At 49.5% G+C, this 27,404-nt stretch overlaps 1 protein-coding gene and 1 pseudogene across 1 annotated transcript in view; one reads left to right on the top strand and one right to left on the bottom strand.

Annotated features, from left to right (window-relative positions):
- GRIK4 (glutamate receptor, ionotropic, kainate 4) overlaps positions 1 to 27,404 on the bottom strand; it is a 432,235-nt gene that overhangs the window by 375,312 nt on the left and 29,519 nt on the right. The window lies entirely within an intron of this gene.
- LOC105501224 lies at positions 1,017 to 27,404 on the top strand (annotated as a pseudogene).

Below are 27,404 nucleotides of genomic sequence, written 5' to 3'. Positions count from 1 at the left end.
CAGCCTCCAAACACTCAGCTGATTGGAGAAAATGGACCATGTGAAAGGCTTAACTAAGGAGAAGGTAGTCAAGATCATCCACTGACCCTGCAGACTCACCATGCCCACCCCAAGTGGCCTTCCTGACCTTACCCAAGACTCAGCATGAACGTGTTCCTTTCTTACTTCACAGGGGCTTTGAGCTTGGGGTTTGTGTGTGACAAGCTGTGACTGGGGTACATGAGTCTTTGTTCTCAGCACCGAACCACCCATCCAAAGATTAAATAATGGCTGAGCATATAGGTTTCGGAGCCAGGCTGACTTGGGTTAGAATCAGGGCATTTCCACTTTGTTGCTGCATGATTGTGGGCAAGTAACTTAACTGCTCTCTGAGCCTCATCAGTAAGAGGCGGGTAATGATATCTACTTCACTGGATGGTTGTAAGGATTGAATGAGATCATATTGCAAAGGGCTGAGCACAATGCCCGGCACATCATGCATGCCTAATAAATAGTGTCTGGTAGTCATCGAGGAAATAATAGTGGTGGGGGGGGTCGTAGCGGTACTAATAATAATACTATAATAACTGATGTGATTGGAGCTAAATACTAATAAATGTTTATTTAAAAAATTAAACCAGAACTTTTCCACAAGGTTATGAAAAGCTACATTAAAAGCTTTCCCAGGCCAGGTGTAGTGGTTCATGCCTGTAATCCCAGCACTTTGGGAGGCCAAAGCAGGAGGATCCCTTGAGCTCAGGAGTTTGAGACCAGCCTGGACAACATAAAGAGACCCTATCTGTATTAGTCTGTGCTCATATTGCTATAAAGAAATACCTGAGGACAGGGAGGCAGCTGAGGGTGGGGGAGTGGCCCTGGAATAGGGGCTGTGGCCGTACATGGGGACTGGGCTATGGTAGCTACGGGGTGGTACATGGGGACTGGGCTGTGGCGGCTCCTCGAGCTGCGGCAGAAAAAGAACTCTGGGAAACTACTAAAGCTCCTGAGGAAGCAAAGTAGAATTTCATAAGAACAAAATGGATGGCAAGGAGAAAACCTATGGTGGCTATGAAGGTCCTGATGCCATGTATGTCAAATTGGTATCATCTGATGATGGCCATGAATTTATTGTAAAAAGAGAATATGCATTAACATCAGGCATGACAAAGCCATGTTGAGTGGTCCAGGTCAATTTTGCTGAAAACAGAACCAATGAGGTCAGTATTAGAGAGGTACCTTCACATGTGCTATCAAAAGTATGCATGTTATTTTACATACAAGGTTCGCTACACTAACAGCTCCACCAAGATTCCCAAACTCCCAATTGCACCTGAAACTGCACTAGAACTGCTGGTGGCTGCGAACTTCCTAGATTGTCAAATAAAATACATTTTAATACACTGTTAACTCTTTTCCGTTTTTTTTTTTTTTTAAGAAATACCAGAGACTGGGTAATTTATGATGAAAAGAGATTTAATTAGCTCACAGTTCTGCAGGCTGTACAGGAAGCACAGTAGCATCCGCTTCTGGGGAGGCCTCAGGAAACTTACAATCATGGCCAAAGGCAAAGAAGGAGCAAGCACTTCACATGGCCACAGCAAGAGGAAGAGTAGGGGAGGTGCCACTCACTTTTAAACAACCAGATCTCATGGGAACTCACTCACTGTCATGAGAACGGCAGCAAGAGGTAAAACCGCCTCCACGATCCAATCACCTGCCACCAGGATCCCCCTCCAACAATGGGTATTACAATTCCACTTGAGATTTGGGCAGACACACAGCTTCAAACCATATCATTTCACCCCTGACCCCTCTTCAATCTGATGTCCTTCTTATATTGGAAAATATAACCATGACTTCCAAACAGTCCCCCAAAGTCTTAACTTATTCCAACATTAACGCAAAAGTTCAAAGTCTCATTTGAGACAAAGGGAGTCTCTTCTGCCTATGAGCCTGTACAATCAAAAACAACTTAGTTACTTCCAAGATGCAGTGGGGGCATAGGCATTGGGTAAAAACTCTCACTCCAAAAGGGAGAAATAAGTCAAAAGAAAGGGACCATAGCCCCCATTCAAGTACGAAACCCAGCAGGACAGTCATTAAATCTTAAATCTCCAAAATAATCTCCTTCAACTCCATTTCTCACATCCAGGACATACTAGTGCAAAGGGTGGGCTCCCAAGACCTTAAGTAGCTCTGCTGTTGTGGCTCTGCAGGGTTCAGTCCCCACAGTGGATTTCAAGGGCTGGAGTTCAGTGCTTGCAGCTTTTCCAGGCACAAAGTACAAGCTGCTGGTGATCTACCATTCCGGGGTCTGGAGGACAGTGACCCTCTTCTCACAGCTCCACTAGGCAGTGCCCTGTGTGGGGGCTCTAACCCCACACTTCCCCTTCATACTGCTGCACCAGTAGAGGTTCTCCATGAGGGCTCCACCCTGGCAGCAAGCTTCTCCCTGGACAAATAGGCTTTTCCATACATCCTCCAAAGTCTAGACAGAGGCTCCCAAGCCTCAACTCCTGCACTCTGTGCACCCGCCAGCTTAACATCACATGGAAACCACCAAGGCTTATGGCTTGTACCCTCTGAAACTGTGGTCCAAGCTGTACCTGGGCCCCTTTGAGCCTCAGCTGGAGCTGGAGTGTGGGCCGTAGAGAACAGTGTCTTGATGCTGTGCAAGGCAGTAGGGCCCTGGGCCTGGCCCACAACACCATTATGTCCTCCTAGGCCTCTGGGCCTATGATGGGAGGAGCTGCCACTATGGTCTCTGAATGCCTCAAGGCCTTTTCCCCATTGTCTTGGCTATTAGCCCTTGGCCCCTTTTTACTTATGCAAATTTCTACAGCCTGTTTGAATTCCTCCCCTTAAAATGAGCTTTTCTTTTGTACCACATGACCAGGCTGCAAACTTTCCAAAGTTTCATGCTCTGCTTCTCTTTTAAATATAAGTTGCAGCTTTAAGTAATTTCTTTGTCTATACATATGAGCATAGGCATTAGAAGCAGTCAGGTAACATCTTACATGCTTTGCTGCTTAGAAATTTCTTCCACCAGATACCCTAAATCATCAATCTCAAGATCAAAGTTCTACAGATCCCTACAACAGGGACACAAGGAAACTAGGCTCTTTGCTAACACATAGTAAAAGTGACCTTTTACTCCAGTTCCCAATAAGTTTCTCATCTCTATCTGGACACATACTTAGCCTGGCTATCTCTGTTCATATCACTATCAGCATTTGGGTCACAACCATTCAAAAAGTCTCTAGGAAATTCCAAATTTTCCCTCATCTTCCTGCCTTCTGCTGAGTCCACCATACTCTCCCAACCTCTACTTATTACCCAGTTCCAAAGTTGCTTCCACATTTTCAGGTATCTTTATAGAAATACCCCACTCCTAATACCAATTTTCGTTATTAGTCCATTCTCACATTGCTATAAAGAAATATTTGAGACTCGGTAATTTATGATGAAAAGAGATGTTACTGGCTCACAGTTCTGCAGGCTGTACAGAAAGCATAGCAGTATCTGCTTCTGGGGAGGCCTCAGGAAACTTACAGTCATGGCCAAAGGCAAAGCAGGAGTGAGCACTTCACACAGCCGGAGCAGGAGGAAGAGTGGGGGAGGTGCCACACACTTTTAAATGACCAGATCCCATAAGAACTCATTCACTATCACAAGAACAGCACCAAGAGGGAAATTCATCTCTATGATCCAATCACCTAAAACCAGGCCCACCGATCCAAATGATACCACTGTCTACAAAAATTTTCAAAATTAGCCAGGTGTGGTGGCACATGTCTGTGGTCTTAGCTCCTCAGGAGGCTGAGATGGGAGGATCATTCGGACCTGGGAGGCTGAGGCTGCAGTGAGCTGAGATCGTGCCATTGCACTCAAGCCTGGGCAACAGAGTTAGACCCTGTCTCAAAAAAATAAATAAATAAATAATAAAAAAGCTTTCCCCAGTCATGAATCATTATTCCTCTTAGTCAGCTATTCATCCAGCCATTATTTATTAACCACCGACTAAGTGCCAGGTACCTAAGCTAGGTACTAAGAAAACAATGGAAAGCAAACCAGACATAGCCCTGCTTTCATAGAGCTGACTGGGGTTCTTAACCTTAACCTTTTGCGAGACAAAAGACCATTCTGAGACTCTGGTTGAAGGTTTCATGCTCTTGCTCAGAGAAACACACATCACTACATACACAACACTTTGCCAACATTCACAGGGCTCAGAGAAGGTTCCCCAGGAAAACCCCTGTCCTAAGTGAACTTTTTGCTGCAGTTACAGCTGTCCACTGCCATCCTGGAACCCTCTTTGATCATTGTAGCAGAGGCTTTTAAGCCTCTTAAAAAGTCCCCTTTAGCAGAGGGGACTTTAAGAAATCCCAGGGGAAAAGCCCAATAAAAACTGCTTGATGCACAGGGGGTACTGGAATCACTTGTACAGGTAATTGTAGTGTATTATAAACTTGTTTGATTCAAGGAAAGCTCACTGGTTCATTGCCTGAGACAAAAGGGTTATCTTGTAAAATCTGTGCAGCCCACTCCCGTATCTGAAATCTGTGTGCTCCCTCAAGGTCTTGATGTGGTTTCATGTGCTGATCTTTGGTTTTCCAACACCTTTGGAGGGGCCTGGTGCCTCGTGCATGCCTATCTCCAATCCCTCTGCTGCCCTCTCAACATTCTGCATCCCTTTCTGGCCACTATGGCCAAAGCACTTTGGCCATGAGGCACGGTAGGGCCAACTTCCTATTCCATCTGTCCTGGCTGAATAGCCTAGGGTCAAATCTTCCAGACCAAAGTATCCAGCTTCCATCTGAAAATAATGCCTCTCTAAGGAACATATCTGTCACGGTCAATTTGAAAGAACAATCTAATAGGCTCTTCCTCAGGACCCCTTATGAAAGCTCCATTCTCCACTGCTGCCTTTATGACTGAGCTCCAGTTAAGGTGCACCTGGGGATCTCTTAGTAAAGGGATTACTGACCCACAAGTTGGGTCACAATCCATCATGGCCCATTTTACAGGCCCCTCTGCTCCTGGGGCTGGACCAGACTCCATGGCTCAAATATGGCTGAGTCCACAGCCCTCTTCCCCATCCCCACCATGCACCAATTCCCAAGTTCTTCCCTCTGCCCCTTCCCCACTCCCACAAAGATGTAAGGCCAGGGATTTTAAGAAGCGCCTAGGACTGGCAGAATCCAAGGTCTCTTGGACTGATCTAATGTAATGGATCCCGGGTGCTTGACCTGTCAGCCAGCAGACAGCTGGGTCCTGGAGGAGACAACCCTCTGAAATCAGCTGGTAACCCTCTGCCCTCTTTGTAACCCAATTCCTGCTCCTCCCCAACTCCTGGGATTTCAGGCCAGGAAGGGATACTAGATCCCATCACTTAGCAGTTGAGGACACTAGGCCCAGAGAAGAGAAGTACAAGGACACATAAGCAGTGAGTGAGACTGAAATCAAGATATCCTGGCTTCTACTCCAGAGCTCTTCAACTGTCAGATTAAAATGAAAACTCAGCACCCAGTTAAAGAGGACCCTGGGGATCCCCCGCCCACAAGCTGCAATCACAAAGTCTGATGGCAAAGTCATGTACCAGGCCCTATGGGCAGGAAGCATGCCAGCCAGGCCCAGTAGGTAGAATGCATTACTGAGAGGTCTCTAGGGACTCCCTGGGACAAAAAGACTGACAAGTCAGAGCTGGCATGGCTGGGCTTCCTGGAATAGAGAAGACAGCCAGAGCCCGGGCAGCTGCCAGGCCCTGCCAGGCAGAGACAAATTCATCAAAGGGTGAGGGGCTACGACATTCCTCTGAGTCTGACTTAAAGGCAGCTTCCATCCATCAAGGCCCAAGTACCCTTCAATCTGTAGTCGGGGGACATAATTAACGGGCTTTTAGTTGGACTGAATCTTATTTTTGGTATCTATACAAAGGAGGCCCACAGAAGTAGCCCACCCAGCCTGCTCAATGCTTAGTGAAGTGCCATTTGGCAGAACCAAGCTCTCAGACGGTGAGCGCAGCCAGGAAAGATGGTATGGTACTGGGTTCAGGGCCTCAATCAGCCTCCTACAAGCTGCATAAACTCACTTAACCACTCTCCGCCTCAGTTGCCTCAAATGGAAAATAAGAATAACAACACCTTCTTCATGGGATATCAAAAGGACCAAGATGAGATATGCAGAAAAAGCACCTAGCATGGTGCCTGACACAAGGAAACCCATGATGAATGCATATTTGCTTCAGGTTTTTTGTTTTTTTTTTTTGAGATGGAGTCTTATTCTGTCACCCAGGCTGGAGTGCAGTGGTGCGATCTCTGCTCACTGTAAGCTCCGCCTCCCGGGTTCACGCCATTCTCCTGCCTCATCCTCCCGATGACCTGGGACTACAGGCGCCCACCACCAGGCACAGCTAATTTTTTGTATTTTTAGTAGAGACGGGGTTTCACTGTGTTAGCCAGGATGGTCTCGATCTCCTGACCTCGTGATCCATCTGCCTCCGCCTCCCAAAGTGCTGGGATTACAGGCGTGAGCCACCGCGCCCAGCCAACTTACAGTTTTAATAAATCAGATCACTATCAAATTTTATTTGTGATTTAATAAATCAGATCACTTTGCAAATTTTATTCAAGAAATAAAAATTGCAAAAATGCTCCTAGAACCTGAGGGTAGCTGGCATGTACATCTGAGTGGGGTTATGGCCACAGGAGCTGTCTTCACTGCAATGGCCAAGCCTGGGTCTAGGATGCAGTAGTTCAGATTGGCCAAGCTTGGGTCTAGGATGCAGTAGTTCAGATTGGCCAGGAGCAGCCATGGGGCCATGTCCACTTCTCTCACACTCACTGATCTGGGGCCCTCCAGATGCAGGCACCTCCGGCTCACCCAAGAACTTTCTGGTCTCTGGAGCTCATGCAGCCCATGCACATGGGACAGACCCCGAGTGCTAGACCCTAGCTAGTGGCCAAGGAGCCTCCTGCCCTCAGGAGGCTCCATACTCTCCCACTGTGCCCCGGTGGGATTGGGCCCCGGGTGGCCACAGTTTTACGGTCTTCTTTCCGTTCCCTGTCTCACTTCTCCACTCTTCTATCAGGCAAATGAGTGCACTTTTAAAAACCCATAACCCCCTTTTTGTGTGGTTCCCAGGACCACCAACTACATAACCACCTGCACTTACTTCTCTCTTCACTTGGGGTCTGCTTCTGGGAGAGCCACGCCTACATGGGGGGCAGGCCAGGCACTGCACTGAGGGCCTGTCCCCATCGCTGCCTGCAGGGAAGGCTCACAGAAGGAAGCGAGAGGGGATGCAGGCAGAGCTTTCATATGCAGAGGGGAGGGAACAGAGGCGAGGGTGAACCAACTGGTAACTTAGGGTTAAGACCAAACTCCTGGGAGAAAACAGACTGTCCATTGCTGAGTCAAAACAGAACAGTGTGTCTTTGAGTTCACAGATTCCCCATTTCTAGGCTATAGTGGGGCTGGCAACTTTGCCAGAAGGATTATCAGGACAATTTTTAAATGCCTTAGCATCCTGAGACAGAGAGCAGGGCAGTGTGCGGAAAGCTCACCCTGCACCTGACTCTGGGCTCTTAAATCCTTCCCAGGACCACATAGATGCTCCTGCAGAGCTCAGGAGCTTCCCTGCCCCAGGACCTGGAGCCACCTTCCAACCAAGAATAGAATCACAGCATTTCTGGGATGGAAAAACACGGAGGGCATCTCCTCCAAGCCTCGTCTGAGGCATAAATGCCTGCACATTATGTCTGCAGCACCTTCGAAGGGAGCATGAACAATGTGTGCACATGCACACACGCAAACACATGCACACTCCATGTGCTGCCCTGCATTCTTGGTCAATCCCCCCAGTGCTATTTGCCTTGTACAACACATGCACACATCAGCCCCACACAGATTAAGGGGATTAGCTCTTATCAAGAACTTTATATCTCCAAAGATCTTCCCAACATCAGCTAATTAAGCAGACAGTCCCCCTTCCCTCGGCTGAAGAGTATAGAAAGCACAGGACAAGAATTGACAAGACCTGAGTGCTAGTCCCACTGTGGGGGCATGCCTTCTTGTACAAGACACAGAGAAGCAGGAAGCAGTTACTATGATACCCCACACAACAGAAGAAGAAACAGAAAGTGTAAGGAACTTACCCAAGGCCAATCAGCTAAGAAGCAGCTGGGCTCAGCTGTGAACTTTGGTCTCGCCAACTCCAGAACTCGAGCTCTCTGAGTTACGACTACAAACGGATATTAGTGATCATCCTCATTCTCACCAGCCAAGACACCAATGGCAGAGACCAGCCCTCCAGCCTCAAATGGCTCTTTATCCCAGCATCCCTACCTCACACACAGAGCTCTGCTTAATATGAGGGTCATTGGTTAGAAATGCTTTTTTCTCACACACACACCTGAGTTTGCACCATGTGCTTGTGACCCTGCTCCCCTACCCACCTCACTTCTCTTTGTCCCTGTGTTCCCTGCCCCACTCAGGGCTCTACATATGGTGGAAGCTCAGAGCTCTGGTATGGCCTCAGTCTGACCCACCCAGAGTGAGCAGGGAGAACTCTCCTGTCATAGACAAAGCCCCAAAACCAGTTCCCATCCACCACAAAGCAGCCCGATAATGAGGGCTACATTGACAACTTCTAGTGTCAAGTCTAATAATTCCCTTTAACTGAGATCTTTTGCCTTCAATGAAGTCATCAGTGGCTGTCAGGAAATGATCAGAAAAACCCTTTGGATTTCCACTTGTCATGGGGAATCGCACAAGCTATACGTTTCACCATAGGGACTCAGGCTTAGTCAATTCTTTCAAATGTTAGCACCCCTTAACAAGGCTAATAAGATTTTTTTTTTTTTGCCTCAAAAGTCTTAATAAGATAGAAAATTTAAGAAATCAATCAGTAATTAATTACCCATTAAATTATCTGCCCAGTATTATGAGGACACATAAGTATTTAGTAAAATCCTTGCTCTCATGGAATGTAGAATGTATAATGAGAAAAACTAGCATTACGAAGAGATAACAGCTGAACAGGCTTCTACACTACAAATATAGTAGGAAATCTATTGTTCATTCATTCAGCAAAGTACCATTTAAACTCTACCAATGGTAAAGTCTACTATAGATGGACACCACGGTGGTTCACGGGAGGGCAAGTTGTCCCACAGGGATAGATACGAGGTGTATCGCAAAGGAAATACATCACATAAGTGATTACACGACAAGGTAAAGTATGACAAGCATGTTAGGAGAAGAATGAATTAAGTATTACAGGAGCGGTAGAGAAAAGATGGAATTACTAGGGAAGGCTTTGTGGAAGCAGCAGGACTTGAGTTACCATCGGCCCTGCAAGGAGGTAAGGTGGGTCACCGACCCTCTGTCACTAGGAGGGGGTGCCCTCAACCCAAAAGCACAGCACTGTCTGCACTGCACAAAAGAACTCAGGATTCATCTTGAGAAATTAGAAGCTGGCAGGTTCACATCCACTGGCTTCATCCCAGGTGGGGCTCACCAGGCCTGGAGTTAGAGCACTCATCCATCCAATGAACATTCAAGAACATTGATGCTGAGGAGGAAGGGAGGAGGCACAGTCTCCGCCCCCACTGAGCTTATAGTCAGATGGGGGAGAAAAATAAGCAAACTCCACCAACGAGAGATGGATGAAGGGTTATACCACACACAAGAGGGTGCTGAACTGAGATCAGGGTAGTGGGCAGTGAGGGATTATGCACGGAGGAAGGGTGACTAAAATGAATCTTGAAGAACAGATGAGAGCTGGGTGTGCAGGCTGTAGTCATGAAAGCAAATCATGATGATAATAGTAACAATTGTGATACACCATTATCACCATTTTTTGAGCACCTTCCTTGTCTTTTGCCAGAAACTGTACTTGGTATTTCACACACACACGTGCGTGCATGCAGACACGCACATGCTAATGCTAATCAATTTTTAGTGTGTGTGTTTAGGATGCAAGTGATCCTTACAATTATACTACATATTAAATATTATTGTTCCTCTTTGACAAATGGAGATACTAAGGCCCAGAGAGATGAAACCACTTTCTCATAGCCACACATCCAGTAATCAGCAGAACTAAGATTCAAATCTCTCTATATCCTATCTGTTGTTCCACACTTTGGAGCTACTGGGTGGAGTTCCTGTGTGGCCTCCTGAACAAATGGGCCAAGTGAGTCATTGAGGGGCCAGAGTCCCCAGATCTCTGCACCCCATTGTAGAGTCCCAGAGGTTCAATGAAGGTGAATGATCCTCTCCTGGTTCTACCTCCAGCTGTCAGTCCAAATCAAAGTCTTGTCCACTCACTGGGTCTTGGTTTCCTGTTGAAAACGACAGGACATGGGCTGGATGTTCTTTCAAGGCCCTTCCTGAGCTGACATTCTGAGACTCTGTGGTTCTCATGTAAAAGGCCTGAGCACCAAAATGGAACCCAGTCAGAGGGTTTCCAATCAACATGCTTTGCTTGCACCCAGGCTTGTGACTCACTAGGCATAACCTGTAGCAAGGATCCCCTTGCTGGGGAGGGGGACCTCCCTAGGGCAGAATGGGCAAATCCCACAGTTCCTGAAGCTCAAGACACTGCAGGCATTTCCTATTTCCTGAGTCCTTCCTTCACCTCTCCTATCCTGTCGTTCCTTTGAAAACTTAGAGTGAGCTCCGCAGACCACAAAGAACATGCTGCACTGTCTTCCGGGCATGCCACTCCTGAACGACAGTGTCCCCTACCATCTGGTCTCTCACAGACTCCAAGCCCCCCGGCCGACTGTGCTCTCCACCCTCCACTCCCGCTGCCTGCGCCAGTCCCAAGACAGGTGAGAGAGCTCATCAGCAGAAACCACGAAGCCAGACACCGTCCCTGCATCCACCCCTCCCGGCCACACACAGCCACGCTACGTGTTCCGAGGCTTAGCGGGCTGGCATCCAGGAGCACTGCACACAAGAATAAACAATCTCATCTCTGAGTGTCTATTTTGTCTTCATTATGCCACTGTGAAGGTGTTCATGTACAACTTACAACATAGTAATCACCCCTCTAACTTCCAAATGCTAAATGCATCATTAACATTCATGTTTTCTTCAATTACTCGGCTGTTCTGGGGGAAGGGAGCAAATCAGCTCCTCACCGAGTCCCTCTCCTGTGGAAGGCTCACGGATCATGATAGGCAGTCCAGGCCTCTACCTGTACTGTGGAGATGGGAGACTCCTGCTCCCAGCATCGCCATAAAAACAAAGCGAGACCAAGAAGTGAGAGAGAAGAGAAAGCGGATGGGACGGAAGGAGGGATTCTCACAGGGAGGAATCACATGCACATCAAAGGCTCACAGAGACCAATCGGTCTAAACCCTGCATTTCATAAATGAGAGGACTGGGGCTCAGAGAGGGGAAGTGACGTGCCCAAGATCAAACAGCAGGTTAGCGGAGAGAGCCGAGGAAAGGAGGGATATGAAAACCAAGTGTAGAAGAGGAAAGAAAAAGCAGTAGAAGGAGAAGGGGGTAGAACGCAGGTCCATTAAGATGTACAGGCTGGGCGTGCGGCTCATGCCTATAATCCCAACACTTTGGGAGGCCGAGGCAGGCGGATCACCTAAGGTCAGGAGTTCGAGATCAGCCTGGCCAATATGGTTAAATCCCGTCTCTACTGAAAATACAAAAATTAGCCAGGCAGGTGGCATCCACATGTGGTCCTAGCTACTCAGGAGGCTGAGGCAGGAGAAACGCTGGAACCCGGGAGGCAAAACTCTGTCCAAAAAAAAAAAGATGTGTAAAGATGGGGGAAAAGGGAAAGCAGAGAGGAAAAAACAAAGGTAGGGAAAGCTACCTTTGGGAAAGGGGAAAGGGAGAAAAAATCTTAAATAGCCAGGAGTGGAGGCACGTGACTATGGTCCCAGCTACTTGGGAGGCCGAGGTGGGAAGATCACGGGCGCCCAGGAGTGTGAGGCCACCCTGGGCAACACAGCAAGACAGCAAGACAGCAAGAACAAACAGTTCTAAACAAGAAATCTGAAACAGATGCAAGCCCAGAACTGTCTTTGACTTCGCCCCCACCTGCCTGCACCCAGATCCCTGAGGTGGGAGAGGCTGGGGGAAGGAGAGTAAACTCTGAGAAGGACCAAACAGGCCCAACTGAAGGAGGAGGGGAGGCGCTGGGAGCACGCAGGGTTGGGCCTCTACCCCAGGCTTCTGAGATTCAGCCAGACTAAATATGACATGCAATTAAAATGTCATTACCCCACAATCGTGCGATCCAAACTTCACTTGGAATTTGTTACAGGCGCTGGTGGCTACAAAATCAATCTGCTATTGTATTTCAGCAAATCAGATTCAACACTCTCCCTGCCAGTGGGTTGCTGACTAGCTCTGAATGGAAGAGGAAAGAAGAAAAGACTCCTGCTGGCAGGTCACTTTTTTGTCCACAGGCCGCCAGCCAGCCGGGCCTATCCACCTTGAAGAAGGAGCATCCAAGGTCAAGACACACAGGCGCTTCCAGAAGGGTGGGGCCGGGGGCTTGTGGCCCAGCAGGGCAGAGTATCAGGGCAGGAGGTATCAGGGTCAGCTTCTGGGGCACCTCCTGGGCCCTGCAGAGACACAAGCCCTAGACGGTTATTTGCACTGTAGTTAAAAACCCACATGGTTCATCACAACCTACGCAGTGCTTTGAAAGGCATCATTCCTGTGAGTCTCACAACTTGGGAGGGGGGTCACTGCTTCCTCCACAATGAGGAAAAAGCCCTAGAGGGGTGAGGATCACAACCAAGGTGACCTCTCAGTATGGGTAGGGGCAGAGACTATGTTACCAATGACAGCATTTAGCCCTGAAAAATACACACACACACACACACACACACACACAGAGTAGAGTGTGGCCAGTGGGGCTGGCCCCAAGATCCTTTGTAAATGTGTCCCCTTAGCCTAGCGATGTTGAGCCCTAGCAAGTCTTCCTTGCACTCCTCCTCCCAGACATCTCCTTTTCCTCCTGTACTTTTTGTAGAGATGGGGTCTCACTACATTGTCCAGGCTGGTCTCGAACTCCTGGGCTCAAGCAAGCCTCCCACATTCTCTAAGCCCACTGCTGTACTCCCAGCTGGCTGGAAGCCTGCAGCAGCCTTGTTGCTGGCCTCCTGACCTCAGCCTCTCCTATCTCTGACCTTACACACATTTTCCAGAATAATCTAAAATGCCACTTTGACATTGTCACTTCTTTGCTCAAAAACCTCATACAGCTGCCTCTCTGGCTTCTGCTCCTACCACTCAACTGAAAATATTCCCAGCAAAAGCCCCATGACCTCCTCATTGCCCAATTAACGCTTTTACACCCTCAACTGATTTGACCCCTCTCAGTAGCAACTGTCTTTTCCAATCTCTTCCAACCGGCAACCACCACCTGGAATCCGGGGTCTCACCTGCCCTCATTTTTCCCTCCGCCTTCTCCGGTTGCTCCTCAGTGGACTTGACAGGCTTTCTTCCCCAGATTGTTCCATAAATTCCTGTGTTTCCCAGTTCTTTCCTCTCTCATCTGCTCTCTGCTCTTCTTAAGTGACTATAAGTGACATAATCTGGGCCCATGGCTTTGGCTGCATCTCTACCCAAATAAAGCCCAAATCTGTGTTTCACGCCCACACCTCTCTCCTGGATTCCACACTTCATCAATCAGCTTCCTGCTGGGTGCTTCCATGTGGCCGGCTTACAGGCACCCCAAACTCAACATGGCAAAGCTGAATTGGTCATCCTCTTTCTGCCCCCAAATGGCCACTCCCCCAAATTCTTTCTATCTGAATGGCATCTCCACCCAACCTGTGGTCCTGGAAATCAGCCTTGACTCCTCCCTCCCCCACCCACCGTGCAGATGCCCACAGGGCCCTGCCCCAGCCCCTTCCCCGAGCTGCAAGCACCTGGGCTCTCTGCATGAAGGCCTTCTCCTGGCCTCCTGCACACCAACGTGCTGTGGTGCTGAACACAGGTGCCCCTCCCTGCCTCACTGCGCCATTGCTGATTCCCGTGATCACTCAACCAAACCCCTTACAACAAAGTCATTTTCTCAGGGTGTACTTTTGGGGAAACGTAGCCTAAGGGCCCACCAATACTGAACCAGTCACCATCATGCAGTCGACTTCCTGAATGTTTCCCAAAGCCTGTCCTCCTCCTCTTCCTCATTTCTCACCTGGACCACTGAGCCAAGCCTTCCAACTGGCATCCTTGCCTCTGGTCTTGCCCTGCTCCAAACCATCCTCTCATCTCAATGAATTGTGGCATTCCCTCGCAATCTCCAGGAGACCACCCAAATTCCTTCACCTTTGCGGCTTCTAAACCCTCTGTGACCTGCCCTTACCTCCTGGCCACTCTTAACTCCTACCAGGCCCCTCCAGAACCCTCCAACCCCAGCCACACAGAATAGCACCCAGCCCCAAAACATGCAGATTCCCCCCTATGCCGCTGCTCCAGCAGCACGCCCTGACTGGAACGTCCTTATCCTCCTCTGCCATCTGCAAACTCATTCTTAGCTGAAGCCTGATCTCAAAGGCTGTTCCTTCTCTAAAGTCTTCCCACAGCCCCATCACCCCCAGTCGCCTCTGTGGGAGAACCGCGTGCCCTCCTCTCCACGCTCACAGCTCCTAACGACACACTTTTCCCACCACACCTGCGGCACTCTCATGCACAACAGCTTTCCATCTTAAAATCCCCAGGGCCTAGCTCAGTACCTAACACTTAGTAGGTGCTCATTAAACCTCAGTTGCCAGCATGAGCAGATGAATGGATGGAATGAGTGTGCTCACAGGCCTGTGGGAGGTCAGTTTCTCCCCTCGGGCTCTACCCCTGGTCTGGCCACTGTCTGATGCGGAATCTAGAGATGTCTGGCAGAGACTTTGTCTTTCCTTCCACAAATGTTTACAGTGCTATGTAAATAACTCTCCCTGGGGATGATCTATGTGGCCATTCTGCCCTGGGCTTGCCATGGTCCATGCCAACTGGGCCATCAGGGTGGCTGCTCAAGTGAGACGCGGAGGAGTGCGGGTCTGCAGAGGAGGGGCGTGGGGAGGGGATATAATAAAACACTGTACGAGGACAAATCTGGGCCCCATGCCATGAAAAATGTGAATCTGTTCTTGACTTCAGTGGCAAATGAGGCGTGAAAACATATCAAAATGCGATATTCAATAAATGGACGTATTTAATATTTTACGAGACTGGAAATCAGTTACTGAAGGTTTGAATGATAAATCAAGCACCAAGCAGATGAACTTTTTCAAGTGTCTGCACCTGATGGGTATCATTTCTCAGGAAGGGAGACGGGAGGAAAGAGAGAAAAAGAGGGCAAGAACCAGGAGCCTATTAGAAAAGGCACAGAGAGCCCAGGTACACCCTCTCCCCAGCCACCGCCTGTGCAGTCTTTCCCTGCTGCCCACCAGTCTCGTTCACCTGGCACACCTAAAGAATTTTCTCCATCCTGCAAAAACCCTGTAACTTCTTTGGAATTCTGTCTAAGCAGCTTCCCTGACCCATGATCCCTCTTGTGCCAGGCCCACGGCAAGCTCTGTGCACAGTGTGGCTACAGGGCAGGGGGTTTTACACATCTACCTCTCTGCCATGCTGTAAGCTCTCTGAGGATGAGGACTAAGCCTCCCTCACTTCAATATCCTTCAGGGCCTGGAACGTCCCTGACACAAGGTAGAACCACAATCCACATAGAATTTGGACTGAAAAAGGAAGCTCTTGCAGCAAAAGCCTCAGACCACAGTTACAGAGGACGCATCCCACCCGGACACTAAGCTGGGAACTTGCTGATGGCTGTCACACCGCTTCTTCATGTCAGCCTCACAAAGACCCCATGCTGTAAGTAGTATTTGTCTTATTTAACTGATGAGGAAAATGAGGCTAAGAGAGATTTTGTCCCCTGTGCCTAATTCTATTCTGTACACTTGGAGAGGGCAGGAGACCGGCCCACCTACTGCTGTAAGGGCAGAGCAGTGTCAAGTCTTCAAACACTTTATTGCATGAGTGATGCTGGTGCCTAGCTTCCCTCAAATACACGTTTTGATATTTAACAGCCGTCACTGACAAGTAACATGTTCATCTTTCCCAGGGGTCCCTAACTTGGTCAGTCATCAGTATCACTTGGAAAGTTTTTTAAAATTCAGACTTGGCTGTGCTGTGCACAGTGGCTCATGTCTGTAATCTCAACACTTTGGGAGGCCAAGGCGGGAGGGTTGCTTGAGCCCAGGAGGTCAAGACCAGCCTGGGCAACGTTAAAAATTAGGCAAGTACGGTGGTGCACACCTGTGGTCCCGGCTACTTGGGAGGCTGAGACAGGAGAATTCCTTGAGGCCAAAAGGTCGAGGCTGCAGTGAGTCATGATCATACCACTGCACTCTGGCCTGGGCAACAGACGAGACTCTCTCTCAAATGCATACATACATACATATATATATATACACACACATACATATATATATCAGCCTTCCAGGCCCCACTTCCGGCCATTCCAAATAAGTCTGATACAAGGTCTGGCCATATACATTATTTTTTCTTATTAAAGCTCTCTGGATGATTCTGACAAAGAGGCAGATTTGGGAACCACTGGTGCAGCCCTGTAAACCTATCTGGATCTTGATTCTGTTTTCTCCAGCTCTGGCTTATGGCTAATAGGAGCCTGCTGGCCCCTTCCTGGGACAGGACTTTTGCTGTTTCTCACCACTCCCGTATTCTCTTTTCTCATGAACTGCTCCCCAGTCTGTATGTGTCTTCAGGTCACAGTTCCCACTGCTGGGCAATGACTGTGACCCTCTCCTACCTGACTTTAACCTCTCAGGTCTGGGCACAAGCCCAGTGAGGTCTTAAACCTGCCTGCCAGCCCATCTGGAAAGCCACCTTGGTAGCACAGTTAGCTTTGCCCAAATGGTGCTTCCCCGTTCCTGACCAAGACGAGTGTTAACTTTATTCAGTTCATGCCTTCCTGAGATAGGAAAAGCAATGAGATGCCCAGGGGGCACCACCAGCTAAGCGAGGGCTCCCCACACCTCGGCATGGCTGGCATCTGGGGCCTGATCATTCTTTGCGGCGGGGCTCCCCTGTGCACGATAGGATGTCAGCTTCCAAACAAAGAGGGCCAGCTCACTCTTTCTTTTTTTCTTTTCCTTTGTTTTTTTTAAGATGGAATCTCACTTTGTCGCCCAGGCTGGAGTGCAGTGGCGAGATCTCAGCTCACTGCAAGCTTCGCCTCCTGGATTCATGCCATTCTCCTGCCTCAGCCTCCCTAGTAGCTGGGACTACAGGTGCCCGCCACCACATCTAGCTAATTTTTTGTGTGTATTTTTAGTAGAGACGGGATTTCACCGTGTTAGCCAGGACGGTCTCGATCTTCTGACCTCATGATCCATCTGCCTCAGCCTCCCAAAGGAAGGGGGTTATAGGCGTGAGCCACTGCGCCCAGCCAGGGGCCAGATCATTCTTTGTGGCAGGGCTGCCCTGTGCATTGTAGGATGTTAGTAGCTTCCCCTGCCTCCACCCACCAGGTGCCAGTAGCACCCCCTCTACTTGTGGCAACAAAAATGTCCTCAGATATTGCCAAACCTTCCCCCCAAATGAAAACCAAGGCGTTAAGCCCCATCAAGGGGTATGATGCTTGAAGGCAACGGAAATGTCTTTGAACCCAAGCCCTGGCCCCTATGGCCGGCATGTGTTTCTTTACCTTCAAGATGGGGTCAGGGACATCTTCCATGGCAGGCTTGTCGTGAGGCGTAAATGAGCCTGAATTAAATAAAGCAAGGTGGATGACCATGCCTAGTACAAACTGGAGAGAGTTTCCAAAGGAGGGCGGAAAGAAAATGCCTAGAGGCAATACTGTGCAGGTGAAGTGGCTCTCAAAAAATCAACAACGAACTGAAGAAATAAAAAGCCCTGATGTGCAGTGTTTGCTGACTTCTATGGTGGAATACACCAACGATGGCCAATTTCAAGCTGCCAGCCTGATGTCACTGAATGCGGAATCAGGGAGAGATAGGCAGATTCGCTCTCTCAAGCCGATCAAGCCAATAAAGTAAGTGTAGCCTGGCAGGTGTGTGGCAGCAGGGAGAGGTGGGCCTGTGGCCCATGGGAAAATGCCTGCCCTACCCACAGGCATTGAAAGTCATTGCCAAGCCAAACAAAACAGCAGCATGTCTGCACATGACCTATCTGCCAGTGGGAGTCAGTCTCCCCATTTGTGACCCATCAGAAGATCATCCCTCTGCCACCTTCCTCCTTCTCTCCTGCCTTCAGGCCTCTATCCTCAGATCTAGCACTCAACACAGTGGACATACTTTTAATATTAAGAGGACACTGGCCAGGTGTGGTGGCTCACGCCTGTAACCCCAACACTTCAGGAGGCTGAGGCAGGAAGACTGTTTGATGCCAGGAGTTTGAGAGCAACCTAGGCAACATAGTGAGACCTTATCTCTACAAAACATAAAAAAATTAGCCAGGCCTGGTGGTGCACACCTGCAGTCTCAGCTACCGGGGAGGCTGAGATGGGAGGATCACCTGAACCCAGGAGTCCAAGGCTGCAGTGAGCTATGACTTCACCACTGCACTCCAGCCTGGATGACAGAGCAAGACTCAGTTTCAAATAATAATAATAATAAGATACTAATGAAAATGCAGCCAGAAAAGTAAGGCGAGGCAGATACCCTCATACCCAGATAGGCCTTCAATCGGGACTATGGGCTTTGGGCTCAGCCAGTTTTGTGTTCAGAGCCTTCTCTGTCAACACTGGAGCATGCTCTTTTACTTCTCTGTGCCTTGGTTTACACATCTGCAAAATGGGCTATCAATGCCTATCCAAAAGGGTGGAAATGAGGTGGGCCTGAGGGAATGTCTAGAAGCTGCCAGGCCAATTCCTTCCTTCCTCTTCAGGTGGGTCCTCCTACGGCTACCCACCCATTCCCAGAGAGGGGCTGGCACTCCCTGAACAGTCCCCTCGGGAGCCAGCAGGATGGTTATCAATTCCTATTGGGCTCTATTTGTCCACTAAATGGAGATTGGCTCCCGGAGCAAAAACTCTATCAGTTGAGAATAGCAAAAGGATGTTTTCAACCTTCTTATCATTTCAGAGAAACTAGGAGGGGGGCCTCCACAGCTTGTCAAAGGCAACAAAGAAGGAAGAGGGGGCAATCTACAGAGCTGGCTCCCAGGGGCTTCCTGAACTATGCTGTAAGGAGCCACTGGATGAAAGAGGAGGATGAGAGCCCCGGGAAGGCAGCCCCGGGGTACCTGGCTGGGACTGAGCTGGGGAGAGGGACTCGGGCAAAATCAAAGAGAGAGGATCAATGGCCCAGAAGGTGAGGGTTCCATTTCAATCCTCCAGACCTGCAGGAATCAGGGGACACTCCCAAGCCTCAGGCTCCCCATTTAAAAAGAAGCCCCTTCAGCCGGGCGCGGTGGCTCAAGCCTGTAATCCCAGCATTTTGGGAGGCTGAGACGGGCGGATCACGAGGTCAGGAGATCGAGACCATCCTGGCTAACACGGTGAAACTCCGTCTCTACTAAAAATACAAAAAACTAGCCGGGCGAGGTGGCGGGCGCCTGTAGTCCCAGCTACTCCGGAGGCTGAGGCAGGAGAATAGCGTGAACCCGGGAGGCAGAGCTTGCAGTGAGCTGAGATCCGGCCACTGCACTCCAGCCCGGGCGACAGAGCAAGACTCCGTCTCAAAAAAAAAAAAAAAAAAAAAAAGAAGCCCCTTAGTCCACTGTACCAGAAAACTATATAAGAAGCTCACCTGGCTTCTTTATCCTTCATGCTGCTCTCTTCCTCTCATTAAGCCTGGACCAGGGACATACAGGGCACAGCTCACTTCTGTTCACGTTCAGCTCTGAGTCAGTTTCACCCCAAACTCAGTTGCTTTGTATTTTATACTCCCCCACACGTTGAGCCTGCTTATTCCTTATTTATTTTGCTCATCTCAGCCCCTTTACTTCTGGGAGTGATTCCAACTTAAAAAAAAACACACACACACACACAACAACAACAAAACCAAAAAAAACTAGTCAATTAAGAGACAAGCTGCTTGCAAATGAGAAAAAGCCTCCCCTCCTCAATTTTGCACCCCCCACCCCGCCGCCGGCCTTAAACAGAGGGATCTGATCTTTAAACAAAAAGCCACTAATATACTGTGTGACTTGAATCATCAAGTCACTTGCCCTGTGTAGGCCTTCCTTGGGGTTCTTTTGGGGTTTGTTTTTGTTTGAGACAGAGTCTCGCTTTGTTGCCCAGGCTGGAGTGCAGTGGTGCAATCTCAGCTCACTGCAAACTCCACCTCCCGAGTTCCAGTGACGCTCATGCCTCAGCCTCCCCAGTAGCTGGATTACAAGAGAGCACCACCACGCCTGGCTAATTTTTGTATTTTTAGTAGAGATGAGGTTTCACCACATTGGCCAGGCTGGTCTCAAACTCCTGCCCTCAAGTGATCTACCTGTCTCGGCATCCCAAAGTGCTGAGATTACAGGCGTGAGCCACCACACTCAGCCCCTGGACAAAGTTCTTCTTGTCCAAAATGCAAGTGTTGTAACAGGTCTCATGAGTTTTGTTTGTTTGTTTGTGACAAGGTCTCACTCTGCCACCAGGCTAGAGTGCAGTGGCACGATTCAGCTCACTACAGCTTCAGTCTCCCCAGGCTCAAGTGATCCTCCCATTCAGCCTCCCAAATAGCTGGGACTACAGGCACATGCCACCACACCTGGCTACTTTTTGTATTTTTTGTAGGGATGGGATCTCAGTATGTTGCCCAGGCTAGTCTCAAACTCCTGGCCTCAAGTGATTTGTCTGCCTCAGCCTCCCAAAGTGCTGGGATTACAGGCACTGTAGACTTTCTTGGTGGGGAGTGGGGCCCCAGACCCCTGCCTCTGCACTCCTGAACAGGATCTCCTCCAGCTCTGATTGTAGGAGGAAAACAAAGAGCAGCATGCCTCCTCAGCCCTCTGTTCAAGCAGCAGAACAAAAACCAGGTGGGCTTTGCTGGGAGGCCCAGAGAGTAGGAACCGGTATTTCCCTGAGTTAGCCTGAGGCACTGCTTCTGGAAGGCTGCCATTCAGGCAACCAAAGCTGATGTGACATTTGTTTAATTTGCAGGAAAATTCTAGTTTTCTTTTTTTTAAGACAGGGGGGAAAAAAACTCTCATAAAACCTCTTACTCTCTTGCTCTAATGGGACCCATAAAGGCTGACAGTGCACCAGGAATCAGCCACGCTGAAGAGCTAGAAGCCTGGGGCGTGGAGGTATCCTCCCACTGTGCGAGGAGCAGCTTTCAGAGTCTCATTTTTCTGCAGGCCTTAGGAAAAGGCCTCAGGTGTTTTGGGGAGGCCAGTAAGTTTTGGGGAGGTTTGTCATATGGTGGAAGTTAACCACTATACTCTACCATTTTCTGTCAAGGAAAAGAACTGGTTGGCTCCTCAGGGGGTGGGCAGGTTCCACCACTCAGGCCAGGAAGTGTCCCTGGGGCCAATGGAGAAAGACCACAAACTCTGCAGGCCTCAGGGTTTTTTTCCCCAAACACACCTGAATCAGGGCTGCCGGCACTACCCTCCCTGGAACCTTCCACCCAAGGGCTTCGGCCACCTGCAGAGTGGGCGAATGGCAAGGTCACTTCTAGAGCTTTTCTCATGCGCCAGGCCCCATGCTAGGTGCTCATGCCAACACGAGAAAGAGTCAAACCTAAAACCAGCCTCTAACGTTCAAACATACTCTGGCTGCGAGAGGCACCAAAAGCCGTTCTTTCACTTTTATGTCACGGGCCCTAGGGCAGGGGTTCCCTTGTGCTGTGTTTAACTTGCTCCTGGGTGAGCCATCTGAGAAGGCTGAGCTGGGGAACAAGGCCCAAGGTGTTTGTAGCTCCTACTGCCTTTTCTCTGCCTGTTGAAAAGGAGAGTTCAGGGCAACCTGGAACTGAGGCCCACACCCCAGGAATACCCAAAGTTGGCAGCCTTGAAACTGGTTTTCACAAACCTCTGATCAAAGCACTTTCTGCACTGAAAACAGGGCACTATGTCCCTGGAAGCACAAGAGGGAGGCTAGGGGGCTGAGAACACAGAAGCTGAGATGGAGCTGGCAAGACATCTAGAGACTCCATCACTGACTCATTCTTCAGAACCGCTCCTTCCTTCAAAGGGCCTAAAACTCTCTGGTCTTCATCTCCCAGATGACAGCGGAAACTCTGTTAAGTCCAGGTGGAAAACCAGGGCATGCTCTGAGCCTAAGAAGAGGGCAGGCATGGGCACCAATGTCCCCTCCTCCATCCCTGAAGCCTCAAGCCCAGAACACGGACCTTCCCCACCACCAACTCCAAACGTGCACTCCAGGCTCATCTGCAGCAGCTGGGCCAGGGAAATATTAATAACAATCATGAAAGGTGATGACGAGTTGTGAGAACAAGGATCAACTCAAAAGGGAAGTTACGTTTTCACATTCTCTGCTTGTTTAAAAACAACAACACACGCACCAAACCAACAAAACGAGGCATCTGTCTAGCACAGCCTCGTGATATCCTGTCCAGATGTGGAAGCTCAGTAAGTCCCCTCTCCATGCCCTTAGTTTATAGGACCAGGAGCTGTGAAATAGCCTTTGAAGAGTGGGTGTTACCCTTTGCAGCAGCTGCAGAATGACCACAAAGCCTTCCCCATTCCTGCAGGCACACCCCTTGAAATGGGGCTTCTTGGCCCCTCCCATCAAGAGAAGGAGTCCATTATCCATCCCTTGAGTCTGGACTTAAACATATGACTTCCTTTGGGCCAACTGGATATTAACAGACGCGAAATAACAGAGGATGTAAAAAGTACTTACGCATCAGGCTTCCCTCTTCTGCAAGACAAACAGGGTCCAAGCCAGCTCAGTTACTTTCTTTTTTTTTTTTTTTGAGACGGAGTCTCGCTCTGTCACCCAGGCTGGAGTGTAGTGGCGGGATCTCAGCTCACTGCAAGCTCCGCCTCCCGGGTTTACGCCATCCTCCTGCCTCAGCCTCCCAAGTAGCTGGGACTACAGGCGCCCGCCACCTCGCCCGGCTAGTTTTTTTGTATTTTTTTTAGTAGAGACGGGGTTTCACCGGGTTAGCCAGGATGGTCTCGATCTCCTGACCTTGTGATCCGCCCGTCTCGGCCTCCCAAAGTGCTGGGATTACAGGCTTGAGCCACCGCGCCCAGCCAAGCTCAGTTACTTTCAAAGAGGAAGAATGGTTGTCTACATCTACATGGACATGGAGAACGTGTGGGGAAGAGGCCAGGCCTGGGCAAGCCTCTTGGAAGACAAGAGGCCATGTGTTCCTTGCCACAGCTGAAACTGAGTGAGGCCATCCCAGTTCCTGCGGCCCCAGACAACCTGGCCAAGAACAAAGGAGCCATCTAGCCAAACACAGAGCCATGAATGAAAGTAAAGTTCATTGTCTTGAGCCAGTAAGTTTGGGGAGATTTGTCATATGGTGGAAGTTAACCACTATACTCTATCATTTTCTGTCAAGGAAAAGAACTGGTTGGCTCCTCAGGGGGTGGGCAGGTTCCACCACTCAGGCCAGGAAGTGTCCCTGGGGCCAATGGAGAAAGACCACAAACTCTGCACTGGAGGCTGAATTCAAACCACCATTCTGCTACCTGCTAGCCATGTGATCTTAGGCAAGACACTAACTCTGTGACCCTCAGTTTCCTCATCTGCACAATGGGCACAGCAAGCCGTTTCATAACGGTTGCTGTGAGAAGGAAATGAGAGAATGGATGGAAAAACTCAGATGCACAGCAAGACACATCAATAGATGCTTGTGTCTCTTTTTTAACCAGCCAAATTCAATGGTCAAGGCATCTTCCACCTTGATTCCAGGAGTGAAAACAACAGAAAAGGCCCAGGCCAGCTCCAACTGCCAGACCAAGGGCGAGCAGGAGGGGAAGTCTGTTGCTAAAACAGTCGCTTGGCTCTGTCGCTGAGGCACTTAGTTTTTCATCTCTCTGAGGAAAGAGATGTTTCATCCAACATTCACCGCATCAGCAACTCTGTTAAGTAAAATGCAGAAAACACGACGTCTTTATTCATTCCATCAAGCAGTAATTAGGGCTCAGAACAGGAGTCTTCATCGGCAGGCACTCCCGCTCCTAAAAGCCAGACAGGTTTCTAATTGGGCTGGAGAACAACTTTGGGGGGGATCTCACAGAGGCCACTAAAGAGGGACTCATCCACAGTCACAATTTCCCTTTCCCTTTCAGACGCTTAGAGGACAATTCGAATGCTGCACTGTATTAGACAAAGTGGGGGCTGCTCGGAACAGGCACCACGCACGGCCCACCACCTCAGGACCCCCATGGATCCCTGAATGCAAACACACTGGCAAAGCGCACGGCAGAGGCAGCCAAGTAAGACTGAGAGGCAATTTGCTTTTTGTTCTTTAAGAAGAAGCAGCTAGAGAAATTGCCTTTGTGTGACACTGAGACTCTGCTGCCTGCCACGGGGCTCAGCTGGGGGCGCCCGGGGCTCGGTCAGAGAGCAGGGCAGGTCTTCACCTGTTGGGTGTCAGTCAAGGAGGGAGAGAAAGGAGAGGGAACTGGTGACTGCCCAGCTCCCACCGCGTGCAGCCCCAAGAGAGGTGCTTTGCATACATGATCTCACTGCATCCTCCCAGAACCCTCTGCGGGAAACATCGGCACCCCATCACGGTGGGAAGGGACTTGCCCCTGTCACCCAGCAGGTAAGGAGGAGAACCAGATTGGAACCCAGGCGGAGAGGGAGCAGCCCTGCAAGGTGAGTGGAGCTGCCTCTGGCATTCAGCATCCCAAGAACAAAGCTACCTGGGGCTGCCCTGGCATGAAGCTGTCATGTTCCCAGCTCTGGGAGCAGCCGTTGACTAAGCCAGGGGTCCTGAGGCCCCCAGTGCTTACATATACAGAAACCCCAAGTGAAGGGAGAACTGGATGGAACACAAGTCTCAGCCAGGCGCTGTGGCTCACACCAGGAATCCCAGCACTTCAGGAGGCTGAGGTGAGCGGATCACTTCAGGTCAGGAGTTCAAGACCAGCCTGGCCAACATGGCGAAACCCCATCTCTACTAAAAATACAAAAATTAGCTGGGCATGGTGCCACGCGCCTGTATTCCCAGCTATTCGGGAGGCTGAGGCAGGAGAATCACTTGAACCCAGGAGGCAGAGGTTGCAGTGAGCCAAGATGGCGCCACTGCACTTCAGCCTGGGTGACAAAGTGACACTCTGTTTAAAAAAAAAAACAAGTCTAGCTGCTGAAGCCCCTTCTCAGACTCTCTGCCCTCATTTTCCCTACACATACTCTCCCTTACTTCTCCAGCAAGGCCCCTTCTCCATATACTTTACAGAGAGACAGAGGCTTAGGCATAAAGACTTACACATAGACTTCAACATAGATACACAGACGAAGGCATAGACCTAGACACGTAGACACAGACATCCATCCTTCCCCTTTGGAAATCATTTTGCTGGCTTGAACCCCACTCTGTCTTTCTCCCACCTCTCTCTGAAGTCTCCCTAACACCCCATCTTCTACTTCCCTGGAAGATTTCATTGTTCCCTCATCAGTGTTCCCACAGCCTCTTTTCCCACACTCATCACGTTGCATTTTATTTACTGGTTAATAGACCTGTCTCCCTTTCTAGAATAAGAATGGAGACAATTTCTTATTCATCTTTATATTCTCAACACTTAACACAATGCTTGACACACAGTGGGCATTCAAAAATATTAATCAAACGAATTAATTCAACAAATACTTTTTGAGCACCTACTACAGGCCGCACGTTAGGGATATGGTGATTTTAAAAAGCCATCCTGGTCAGGCGCAGTGGCCCATGCCTGTAATCCCAGCACTTTGGGAGGCCGACGCAGGTGGATCATTGAGGTCAGGAGTTTGAGACCAGCCTGGCCAACATGGTGAAACCCCATCTCTACTAAAAATACAAAAATTAGCTGACTGTGGTGGCGCATGCCTGTAATCCCAACTATTTAGGAGGCTGAGGCACAAGAATTGCTTGAACCCAGGAGGTGGAAGTTGCAGTGAGCTGAGATCATGCCACTGCACTTCAGCCTAGGCAAGAGAGCAAGACTCCATCTCAAAAAATAAAAATAATAAATAAAAAAAGCGATCAGGGGCCAGGCGCGGTGGCTCAAGCCTGTAATCCCAGCACTGTGGGAGGCCGAGACGGGCGGATCACGAGGTCAGGAGATCGAGACCATCCTGGTTAACACGGTGAAACCCCGTCTCTACTAAAAAATACAAAAAAAAAAAAACTAGCCGGGCGAGGTGGCGGGCGCCTGTAGTCCCAGCTACTGGGAGGCTGAGGCAGGAGAATGGCGTAAACCCGGGAGGCGGAGCTTGCAGTGAGCTGAGATCCGGCCACTGCACTCCAGCCCAGGCGACAGAGCGAGACTCCACCTCAAAAAAAAAAAAAAAAAAAAAAAAAAAAAAGCGATCAGGGACCTACAGTGCAAACTGGGAGGTGCTCTGCCTGCTGAGAGCAGGATCCCGAGGGCACACGGTCAGTGGAGGGACGCTTCCAGGAAGAAGTGGCAGCTCAGCCGAGACCTACGGAAGAGTAGGAGGTGTCTGGGTGAAGGAGGAGAGCTGTTCCAGCAAACTGAGATGCACATGCAAAGACCCAGAGGTGACAGAGACTAAAGAACATTCTAGAAACCACCATTCCATGTGGCTAAAGTAGAAAATGTGAGAGGTCATCAAGCAGCAGAGGGTAAGGTCAGGGAGATGAGCAGCACTCCTCCATTCACGCCCTCAGTCAGTAAACAGGTGGTGAGCACCTTCCCTCTGCCATGCACCTTGTAAGGTGAGCAAGATATATACAGTCTCTGCCTTTATGGAACTTACAGTCTAGAGGGAAAGAAAAAACGTACACTGAAAAAATAATTTCAAAATGTGCTAGTGGCTGTGGATGAAACTAACAAGAAGCAGACATAAAGAAAATAATAGGACAGAGAAACCCTTATGTGAAAATAATCTGAGACTTAAAGGATGTGCGAAAAGCGGGACGAAGAGTGCTCCAAACAGAGGGAGCAGCATGTGCACACCTCCTGAGGCAGGAGAGGGGGTGGCTCGAACACAGGCTGCAAGGCCAGGGAGAGTGGAACACAGCGAGCGGGAGGAAAGATACCGGTTAGCATGTGCTCAGCCACATGCAACAGACGGCCTTCATAAATGTGGCTGGAACTATAAAGGCATTCATTATCCCTTCAAAGAGGAGGATGGCAACTTTGTGGCTGATCCTGAAACTCCACTGTGGCTTTGGAGGCCTGCTCCTTCCATCTGCCTTCCTCAGTATGTGGACAGTGTCTCCCTCGCTGGGGATGGCTCCTCACCCTCCGACATCCCTAAAGCAGGAAGGACGTATGCAGGTATCTCCTCTTCGCGCGTCACTCTCGTATGA

The sequence above is a fragment of the Colobus angolensis genome, unplaced genomic scaffold (assembly GCF_000951035.1).
Source record: "Colobus angolensis palliatus isolate OR3802 unplaced genomic scaffold, Cang.pa_1.0 Scaffold7, whole genome shotgun sequence".
Lineage (NCBI taxonomy): Eukaryota > Metazoa > Chordata > Mammalia > Primates > Cercopithecidae > Colobus > Colobus angolensis.
The sequence above is the reverse complement of the archived record's forward strand: the minus strand, read 5'-3'. Positions and strand labels throughout refer to the sequence as shown.